We start from the raw sequence: 11,389 nt of genomic DNA on the forward strand, positions 1-11,389 counted from the left end.
CACCCCCTCGATAAATAACTCTTCTTACTTGAGTTCATTCATGTCCCACACTCGTATAATGCATCATCCATGAAATCTAGACTCCTGCTTTTTTACTCGTGTGTGTGTGCTAGCCAAAAGACATGTCTTGATAACCCACGTAAGCAATTCATGCTAGACAACCTTGCTTGCATGTGTCAAGGGTTTGGAGAGTGCCTACAGAGGCTTTATACAAATCTTTGACATGTTTTGACACAAAAATATAATTGTCTAGGTTTTTTTATTGTGTAATGGATCACGTTTACATGAGTGAGCGTAAATGAAATATTCATTGAGCGTTAACAAAGTTAAATACATGTTAATCACTAGGCCCATGTCATAGTGATCAACCGCCCTTATATGAATAATCAATCAATCATGATTCAAGTAGGATTGTTTGGCACCAATTATGAAGTAAATTTGTCAGCCATTATCTCCCCGTGGTACAAAATAATCTTGCATGTGGCATGCCCTTGTAGTTGGTCATATTTAACTTCAATGATCGAACATCTCCATTACAAACTACGAAGTAACCAATACATTTCTTATGAGCTAAAGATTTGAACTCAATATATTTCTGACACACATTAGTTTTCTTATACATGAAACATATTAGAATCATGTGAGAAAGATTAGTAATAGAGGTAACATTATATGCGTACATATATGGATTCTATACATACTTTATTCTAATGATGGTCCCTAGATATCCGGATTTGTTTGCTCGCTCGGCAGCGAAGCAATATCTTGGAGCAGTCAGAAGCAGCTTACCGTTGCACTTTCAAGCACGGAGGCCGAATACAAGGGCACAGTTGTGGTTGCATGTGAAGTTGTATGCCTCAAGAGGATTTTGAAGGATTTGGGCATTCCCATCAAGGATCTGACTCCCCTCTACTGCGACAACATGAGTAGTATTTTTTTGCCTCGGAACCCGGTGTTCCATGCACGCACAAAGCATATCTAAGAGCACTATCACTTCATTTGAGAGCGCGTACAGGCCGGAGATGTCAACCTTCAACACATCAACACGAATCTTCAGACAACCGACATCTTCACCAAGGCCCTAGGAGCCGACAAGCTTCGGCAATTCATGGCAGACCTTGGATTGATGATCACTGACTTGCCAAGCTTGAGGGGGAGTACAAGAGAGAACCGGATACCTTCCGAACCGGGTACGAGCCGAAGCGGACACCGGAGATCGTCTGAACCGAATACCAGCCGAAGCGGACATCAACCGAAAGGAACCGACTCGCGTTGAGCTTGAGGGGGCGTGTTGAGAATCAAGCTCAACCTAGTGCAATGTGTGAACACGCCCTTTGAGAATCTATGATCACTCGAAGGTCAATAGTCACACCACTACTCTCTACACATTAACTATGTGTCATAGAATCATATTCTATGACACATAACTAATAAGTTCCATATTCCCCATGACTGTGAGTCTTCACATTCCCCAAGAGAGAGTAGTTGTTGTAGCGAGTTAATCAAGAGAGTGGGTGACCTTATATAAAATACCCTTCTCCTACTTCATAGAGTGTTGGTTGTGACTCCTTGTAATGCTACATTTTGTATTTGCTATTCTCCTTGTGAATATACACCTTCAACTTGAGTATTCTATTTTTCTAATCTATCTTGTGTTTTCTCTTCTCTTCTCTCTTTCCTCTCACACATACACATAACACACAACTCTTCCGCTGCACAAGAATCATATCCGATTCTTTACATGAAGCATTGTGAATGTACGCATCCTGAACAAACAACGACAGAAAGCTCGACGCGAAGTCGGAGAAATGTATCCTCGTAGGATACTCAGCCAAGAAAAAGGCATACAAGTGCTTCAACCCTTCGACCCGAGCGGTTCGAGTAAGTCGAGATGTAGTTTTCAACGAATCAACATCTTGGTATAAGCCCAATTCGGCTCCATCCGAACCGACCGAGGAAGAGTTGAACGTCAAATCAAAGGACGATACTTAGCCAAGTCCTTCACCAAAGGACTGTCCAAGCTCTACCGAGCTAAGTGGACCACATGAGCCTTCAAGACTTCCAAGCACGTCTCAACTAGGGGCCAAATCGAACAAAGGCAAAGGAAAGATGCCCGAATATCAATTCGGCCACCCCGACGACAGTGACTCGGATGTGTCGACTTGCTCACTAGACATTGAGTTTGGTGTACCCATCATGTGGACACCCGGTGTAAAGAAGGTGCTCACATTGACAAGCAAAAAACTTCGACGCTCATCTAGAGAGAAGAACCTCGTCACTCGACTCGGTTACAATGAGTATATGGCCCATCATTATACCTTTGCGATGAAGGTAATGGCCGAACAAGAGCCAAAGAGCTCTACAGAAGTGGCTCGTGACCCACGATGGGTGGAAGCAGTTGGCCTTCGCCCACTTCACACTACAAGTCATCGTCACCAGGTCGAGGGGGAGGAACCGAAACTACCATGCCAGACGAATGGAAGCCAACAACAATGATTCGGATGTGTCGGCTCCCTCACTAGATAGTGAGTTTGGTGTGCCCATCATGCAAACACCCCGGGTAAAGAAGGCACTCACATCGGCAAGCGAAAAACTTTGACACTCATCTAGAGAAAAGAACACCATGAAGTGGCTCATGGCCCACGATGGGTGGAAGAAATCGGCCTTCGCCCATACGCTGCAAGCCTTCATAACCAGGTCGAGGGGGAGGAACCGAAACTGCCAGGCCGGATGGAAGCCAACGAAGCCGAAACCAAACTGGACGTTAGACTCCTCACACTTGAGCTTGAGGGGGGCGTGTTGAGATATCAAGCTCAACTAGGTTTAGCTATTTACTCAACACTTCTAACTAGATTCTAATTATGTAACTACTAAGTTACATGGGAACTAAAACTGCCAACCAGATGGAAGCCAACGAAGCCGAAAACCAAATCGGATGTCAAACGCCTCACACTTGAGCTTGAGGGGCGTGTTGAGATATCAAACTCAACTAGGTTTAGATATTTAGTCAACCATGTAACTTAGTAGTTACATAATTAGAATCTAGTTAGAATTGTTGACCTTGAAGCCTTAAATAGGATTTTGTACTTGAGTGGGATACATTCTAGATCCTCCACTACCAAGTTCATTGAATATAGGACTTACATCCTAAACCCTTTGTCATCAGATTGAGGGGGAGGATTCGAAACTGCTAGGCCGGACAAAAGCTGATGAAGCCAAAAACCAAACCAGACGTCGGACGCCTCACACTTGAGCTTGAGGGGGCGTGTTGAGATATCAAGCTCAACTAGGTTTAGCTATTTTGTCAACCATGTAACTTAGTAGTTACATAATTAGAATCTAGTTAAAAATGTTGACCTTAAAGCCTTAAATAGGAATTTGTACTTGAGTAGGATACATTCTAGATCCTCCACTACCGAGTTCATTGAATATAGGACTTACATCCTTGTACCTATATTCTCCTCACACATGTGCACCCTTGCACATGAGATGTATATATACCACATTGTGGATATCGTTGTATTTTGATTCTTATTAATATAGAGAAAAGTCTTTAGCTACACTCTTGTTAATCAACCCCATTTATATTATTGTTCATAAGTGAATCTTCCTCTCTCTCTTCCTCTCACACACATACACACACAAATCACATAACCTTCCGTTGCTTTATCAATACTCACATAATTAGACAACACTCACATAATTAGACCCTAATTAACCCTAGTTAATTACCTAATTATTGTAAAAGAATACGATTGCAAAAGCTAAGATAAAACCGGTTCGTCCGAATAGCTAAAGAATATAGACACAGGTTTAATGGAAACCTTACACGGGAGAGATAGAGAGAGTAGAACAGTAAACTCAATTCAAAATAATAACACTCTGTACATACAAATGTCCTATAGAACACTTTTTATACAAGTCCTTAAAAGGACTGATAAAAGTACTGACAAGTACTTCAATGCTCATATGAGCGATTGACACCAACTCCAAGGAATCTACCTACGTACTAGGCTAAGATTGTAGACCTCCAACGACCTACCAATTATAATCTGATCTGTCTCTCCGATCTGGCTCTTGGTTTCGGATACCGATCCAGATCCGGTTGAGCTTGTCCGCTCAACACTCCCCCTCAAGCTCAACTTGAGGTCGGATCGTGGTGTCAGTGTCAGTGGTAGTCGGTCCTCTTCTCCGGCTCCCCCTGGCATCCTCCCGCCTTGCTCGCACTCCTCGACCAGTCCGGTTCCGCTTTCCATGACCCGTCCGGTCTCGCGCACCTCGACCTTCTCGGTTGGCTTGTCTACTCAGAAGGCCCATCTTAGCTCCTTTGTTGTTGCGACTACGACGCGTCTCAACCCGTCGGTTCCTCTGTGTCGATGTCAACTTCCGCTGCCTCCTCGTCCTTTTGGCCTTCTATTCATTTGGTTCCTCCGAATTGAACTCCTCTTCAGAATCGGTTGTCTCCGATTCGTTCCAGCTCTTGTCCGAATTAGTTGTCTCCAATTCGTCATCAATTTTCAGGCCCTTTACCACATCAGACCACATTCGGGTCTTGTCGGCTCTGTCCTTCTTAACTCTATTGCCGTCGCCGCGTGTTCCGACTTTATAAGATGTGCCGACTTCTTTGGTCGACTCGAATTCCTTTTTCTTCTTCTTGTCTCCCCCTATCGCTCTGACTCTTTGTTTGGTGCCATCTCCTATTTTCCCAATTTCCGTACCGGCTCTCCCCCTCAAGTGCGGCATGTCGAGATGTTGAAGACCAAGCATCTTCGAAAAATGTTGCAACTTGTCGGTTCCAAGCGCCTTCATGAAGATGTCAGCAACCTGTCGATCCGTCCGGTCATACCGGAGTTCTACTTCACCGTTGAGGACCCACTCACGCACAAAGTGATAATGCACTTCTATGTGCTTCATCCGCGCATGGAACACAAGGTTCTTGGCTAGTTGCATGTTGCTCATGTTGTCGCAGTAGATTGGGATTGGAGTCAGTACTTCTATCCGTAGGTCTTGTAACAGTCGTCGAAGCCAAATGGCTTCATAGGTGGCAACGGTAGTGCCCCGATATTTAGCCTCAGTGCTCGACAGAGGCCCTAAAGCCCATCTTACGCAACCAATGCGCGATCTTCGAATTCCAACCACGGGGGTTTGCTTTAGTCCATAAAGGGACTTCTTGAACCGGCACACTACCGATTGAAAACTAGGGGGTTGGATCATGTAGACCTGTTCTTCAAGGTTTCCTTGAAGAAACACATTCTTCTCATCTATTTGGTGAAGATGTCATCCCCTTGCCGCAACAAACGCTAGCACCACACGAACCGTCATCATCTTCGCTATCGGAGTGAAGGTCTCATCATAGTCGATTCCATGGGTCTGCGTGTATCCTTTGGCCACTAACCGGGCCTTGTACCGGTTGACCAAACCGTCAGCATTGTACTTTACTTTGTACACCCACTTGCAACCGATCGGTTTGCAATGTCGGGGACGGTCAACCAAGTCCCATGTGTCGTTGGCATCAAGTGCCCACATCTCTTCCTCCATAACGACACGCCAATGTGTGTCCTCTGCCGTTTCTGCGTAGCTCTCTGGTTCACACACTTCCGCCACTTCTGTTATGTACACATAGTAATGCACCATGTACTCATTATATTTGTACCTTTTTACGGGGTTCTTCTGGCAGGTCGATTGACGCAACTTTGCATTCGCCGATTGCAATGCCCTCTTGGCCAGCTCAGACTTCCTTCCCGAAGGTCCTTCTTCATTCTTTCTGGAGTCGGATTCACTCCGATCCGACTCGTCTTTGCCAATGCCATATTCTGGCATCTTCTTCTTCCCCTTCTCTTTGCATATAGTTCCTTGCGCAGGGAGAGCACGGTCAAGTCTCCACTACTCACCAGCTCTTCATCGAACTGGTCATTCCGACTGAATCGCTCATGCAGCCTCCCTTTTCCAGGTTGAAACCGACACCTCCAACTTTGCCATAGGTGCGGTCTTGTCTCGACCCGACGACGACGACACCCTGCATCCAGTTGCCTTCTACTCTTGACATATGTTTGCAACCCCGAAAATCAATTATCCGGTCTACGACAAGGAACTTGAAGCTATCATCTCGGCCTTCACCGAATGGCAACCCTATCTGGTTGGGGCCCAACATTGTATTCAGGTGCTGACCGACCACAAGAATCTCATCTACTTCACCACCACTCGTACGTTGAATCGGAGGCAGGCTCGCTAGTCATCTTTTCTCGCCGACTATGACTTCGAAATCTTGTTTCGACCCAACGTTCAACATGGGGAAGTGGATGCTCTATCTCAACGACCCTACGTTGCACTACACCCAAGTGACGACACAAATTCTCAGCAATCGCATTGTTTATTGCGGCCTAATTAACTCCATATGTTTGCAGCCTATATGTTACATGATGATTCCTTGCTCAACGAGATCGCCTAAACAACCACGTCGAACCCTTTCACTACTGACATCATGGCGCGCCTCAACAACCCATCCCAAGAAATGCAAAGCTCGGATCTCAATCACTTTACAACTCAGGATGGGCTACTCTATCGTAATTACCTCCTTTACGTACCAACTGGCACATGTTGCATCCGAGTACTACAAACTTGCCACAATGATCCTCTTGTCGGACACTTTGGGGTCACGAAAACGCTAGCATTGCTATCTCGGGGATTTTGGTGGCCCCAACCTTGGAAATTGGTCAAAGAATTTATCAAAAATTGTGACTTCTATGCTCGCTCCAAAGTGGCTCACCATCGTCTATACGGCCTTCTACACCCACTTCCAATTCCCAGTCAACCTTAGGCATCTCTCTCCATGGACTTTATCACCGACCTTCCTCGAGTCGGTTACCATGACATGGTGCTAGTGGTCGTCAATCAGTTTTCAAAGATGGCTCACTTTGTCCCCTGTTCAAAAACCATTTTGGGGGAGGAGACAACTGACCTTTTTCTGAAAAATGTTGTCCGATTACACGACTTACCTTAGGATGTCACTTCTGATCGAGGTCCTCAATTTATCTCCCACTTCTAGCGCCGACTTCAACAGACATTCGGGACTTTTGTGAACTTATCAACCGTGCACCACCCTCAAACTGATGAGCAAACCGAAAGAGTCAACCAAATCCTCGAACAATACCTCCGGTGTACAGTCAGCGACCAACAAGACGATTGGGTGGACTTCCTTGCCATGGCGGAATTTTCCTACAATAATAGTATCCATGCCTCAACTAAGGTTTCCCGATTCTTTGCAAACTACAGTTTCCACCCTCGTTTTAGCATTTCCATCCTGGAGATTTCCGTCAATCCATCGGCTAAGAGGTATGCCCACACCTTACAAGATGTCCATTGTGACCTCTCCCTCGAGCTTCGTGCCATTGTCAAACAATATAAAGCTCATGATGACCGACATCTCTTGGCCGTGCCGACCTTCGCAGTCGGTGAGATGGTTTGGCTGCTACGTTGCCACATCGCAACCACATGTCCATGTGCGAAGCTCGACTACAAAAAGCTAGGCCCCTTTCGTATCCTCAAGCACTTCCCCCCACATTTCGGCTTCACAATGTTTTCCACGTCTCTCACCTCGAACTCTACCATCCTTCTCGCATTCCGGGATGACAACCTCCGTCGTCGCCCCCCGTAGAATTATTGACAGGTAAGGAGTACGAGGTTGACCAGATCCTCGACTTCCACTTGCGTCGACGAAGACTTCAATACTTGGTCTTATGGAAAGGTTACCCTCTTTCGAACGCCACATGGGAACCAATTGCACATTTATAAAATGCACTGGAGGCAATTCACACTTTTCATCAACGATACCCTCATAAACTGGCTACGGGTGTTAGGAGGCGGCCTTAGAGGGAAGCGGTTGACCGGATCTTCGACTCCCGCTTGCGTCGATGAAGACTTCAATACTTGGTCTTATGGAAAGGTTACACTCTTTCAGATGCCGCATGGGAACCAATTACACATTTACAGATGCATCAGAGGTAATTCACGCTTTTCATCAACGATGCCCTCATAAACCGACCACGGCGGCCTTAGAGGGAGGATAATGTCATAGACATATGCCATACGGATGAAGGTCAGGATTGAACCCAAGACTTCATGGTCTCTATTGGGCAACCAAACTAATTGAGCTACATATGCATTGTTGTACAAAATCCAACTTCATGTAGTGTAGATTGAACATTGGAAGTTCCTAGCTTGCATGCATCCTTATTTCTAGCTTGCACACATTCTCATGCATTCTCTATTGCATGCATACTCTATTTATAGTTGGCTTACATAGCCCTACCTTCTTGTATAAATACTCAAGTGCACCTTGATTCTAATCAAGGTGAACAACGCCAGTCACGAATTCTATAAGTTGAGTTCTTGTTCTTTTCCTCTCTCTTGTTTTCTAGTCTTGTCTTCGCACTGCTCTATTATACTTGTCCGTGACAAAGGGAACTTCTCTGACATGCACAATCGGGTGAGGAGTGTCATTTCTGGTTTCGACAACTCCCTATTGCTACGGCTTTTCCAGAAACGAGAACCACTCTTCATGGCTCGTCATGTGGTTTATGCTCCAGAGTCAACGAACCCCACTTCCTCCGATCATAAAGTGGTCTTCTTCATCGAGTTTGCCTTAGGCTTCATCACGAAGGCTGGCCCATTTTCGGTCTTACCGGTTCCGGATCCTTCTGATCCTTCAATGTAGTGTGAGCTTTGTCGGCTTCCCCGTCCGGACTTGTCCGAATCAGCGCACTTTTTCCAACACTCGCTCTCTGTGTGGTCCTTCCGGCCACAGTACCAATAGTCTGTCACGGTCTTGTCCTGCCGGTTTTCGGTGCCGCGTTGACTCCCCTTGCTTTTGGAGGGTTCGGAACTGTTGTCGGTACCATCCTTGTGCCTTCGGTTCAGCTCTTGTCGGCCGCTTCCACCGCGTGCAAATCCACCTCGTCCGCCACGACCACAGGGTCGATCCGCCTCCATGTACATCGTCTTATTGTTGGTGTGCATGCTCGTTGACGCAACCGCGTGGTTCTCCTCTACAAGGAGCATCGATTGTAAGTCGAAATACGAGCGCGTATTCTCCCTTGTACAAACCGTTGTCCGGAATGTTTCGAACTTCGACACCAGGCTCCCGAGACAAACATGCACCATCTCATCTTCCTCAACAATTACGTTGATAGAGGCAAGTGAGTCGCAAATGTCTTTGATCCGGGCCGTGTAGTCAGCCATCGACATGTCCTTCTGTCGGACATTGCTCAACTCTTGTCGGATTTGTAGCTTTCGGGTCGTGGTGCTTGCGGCGAAGATCATCTTCAGGCTTCCTTCGGCGTCTTGGCGTCCTAGATATGGCTCAGCAGTTGACACTGGACACAAAGCAGTACATAACTCTGCTTGCCGCTTGTTCCCAAGTCAGGAAGTCCCTGTGTGCCACATCCCATCGACATAACTCCAGTAGCCATGCCCGAGCTGGTACTAGTGCATCTTGTACGACCAATATGCATAGTTGGATTTGTCGAGCTTCTCCGTCGAGAGCGAGCTAGCCATTCCTTGGTCCATATTTTTCTTCTGTCTGTTCTTTACTAGGTGTTAGGGTTTGTCTTCAGAAAACGCTTGTCGACTGTAGATGTTCTCAACCCTCGCGCTCTGATACCATGTAAAAGAATACGATTGTGGAAGCTAAGATAAAACTGGCTTGTCTAGATAACTAAAGAATATAAACACATGTTTAATGGAAACCTTACACGAGGAGAGATAGAGAGAGCAGAATAGTAAACTCAATGCAAAATAATAACACTCTGTACATACAAATGTCCTACAAAACACTTATAATACAAGTCCTTAAAAGGACTGACAGAAGTATTGACAAGTACTTCAATGCTCATACGAGCGACTAATACTAACTCCAAGGACTTTGCCTACGTACTAGGCTAAGATTGTAGATCTCCAACGGCCTACCGGTTACAATCCAATCAATCTCTCCGATCCGGCTCTTGTTTCCGGATACCTATCTGGTTCCCTGTTGCGGATACCGATCCGGCTCTGGCTTATTCAGCCGATCCAGATCCGATTGAGCTTGTCTGCTCAACAATTATTAACACTTACTAATCATTGTGACTAACCTCATCAATGATTAGAAGCCAAGAGAACTGATACCTCAACAAAACTATAACTAGATCCCTTACCAACTAATCAAGTGAACTTATGTTGCCCAACAACCAACTAAGTAAGCCAATAAGTGATAGTAATAGTAAGTAAGACAATAACTGAGTTACAGAGAGAGTAAAAACCTTATGTATGTAATAGTATGTTATAGTAGGTAAGCCAATAAGTGAGTTACAGAGAGAGTAAAAACCTTATAGCCTCCTAAGGCAAACCACCTAATCTCCCTAGAAAGAGGAAGAGAACCCCCAAAAATAAAATCCCCGCTCATTTATTTTTTTCAATACTTTCTTTTCCATGATTTCATTTGGCACCATGTTTGGGAAGTTATGGGCGTGCATGTGAAATCTTAGTGGGACCACTGGGCACTTAAACCAAGGAGGACACAAGGACTAGAAAGTTGCGGATGTTAGGTGATTCGAAGGCTCGCCGAATGCAAAAGCTCTTCAGAGTTGAAGGCTCATCGGAGTCGAGGGTTCCTCAGAGTCAAAGCCTCCCTAGACTTGAAGGCTTGTTGAAGTTGCAGGCTCCGTAGAGTCGAAGGCTCTTAAGAGTTGAGGGTTCCTCAAAGTCGAAGCCTCTCTAGACTCGAAGGCTTGTCAGATTCAAATGCTCCTTAGAGTCAATGGCTCTTCAAACTTGAAGGCTTTTCATGAACATGGAATTGGGAACCGAAAAGTCACTCACGAACCTCGTGATGAAGACCTCAAACAAGGATTTACACAAAATATTGAAACAAAATTATATTAAGATTTTGTAAGCAATAGTAAGTTTTAGAGAGTGCAGGTATAACGAGAAAATGCTCGGCTCTGTTACATGGAGTGAACAAGTGATAGAAGAAGGATATGAATAAGATAGGAAAAAATGGAAAGGATAAGATCCAGAAGAGCTTTGGGGGATATCCTCAAGTTTTGGTAACGACCGTCGACATCTCAACAAATAACAACCATGTCACCTTTTGTCGTTGTTGATCTTGCACGCCCTCTTGATTCACAACCCTAGCTCTTTCTCTAGAATTTGGCTATGTCCCTCCACACAATGAGCTCTCATCCATTTTTTATAGGATTCAAGATGCTCTCTCTTGAAAAAAATTAGTGGGTGTTTTTTTATTTTAGCATGCACCATGTTTTTTTCTCCCACTTGCATGCTCTACTTTTCCTTTTGGCACTTGATGCTAGCAAAAAGATAATCATGATGTTTACCTTTCCACTCATAGCTCATG

Source organism: Azolla caroliniana, unplaced genomic scaffold (assembly GCF_043228905.1).
Source record: "Azolla caroliniana isolate FFs.n. ecotype wild unplaced genomic scaffold, voAzoCaro1.0.p SCAF_2, whole genome shotgun sequence".
Classification (NCBI taxonomy): Eukaryota; Viridiplantae; Streptophyta; class Polypodiopsida; order Salviniales; family Salviniaceae; genus Azolla; species Azolla caroliniana.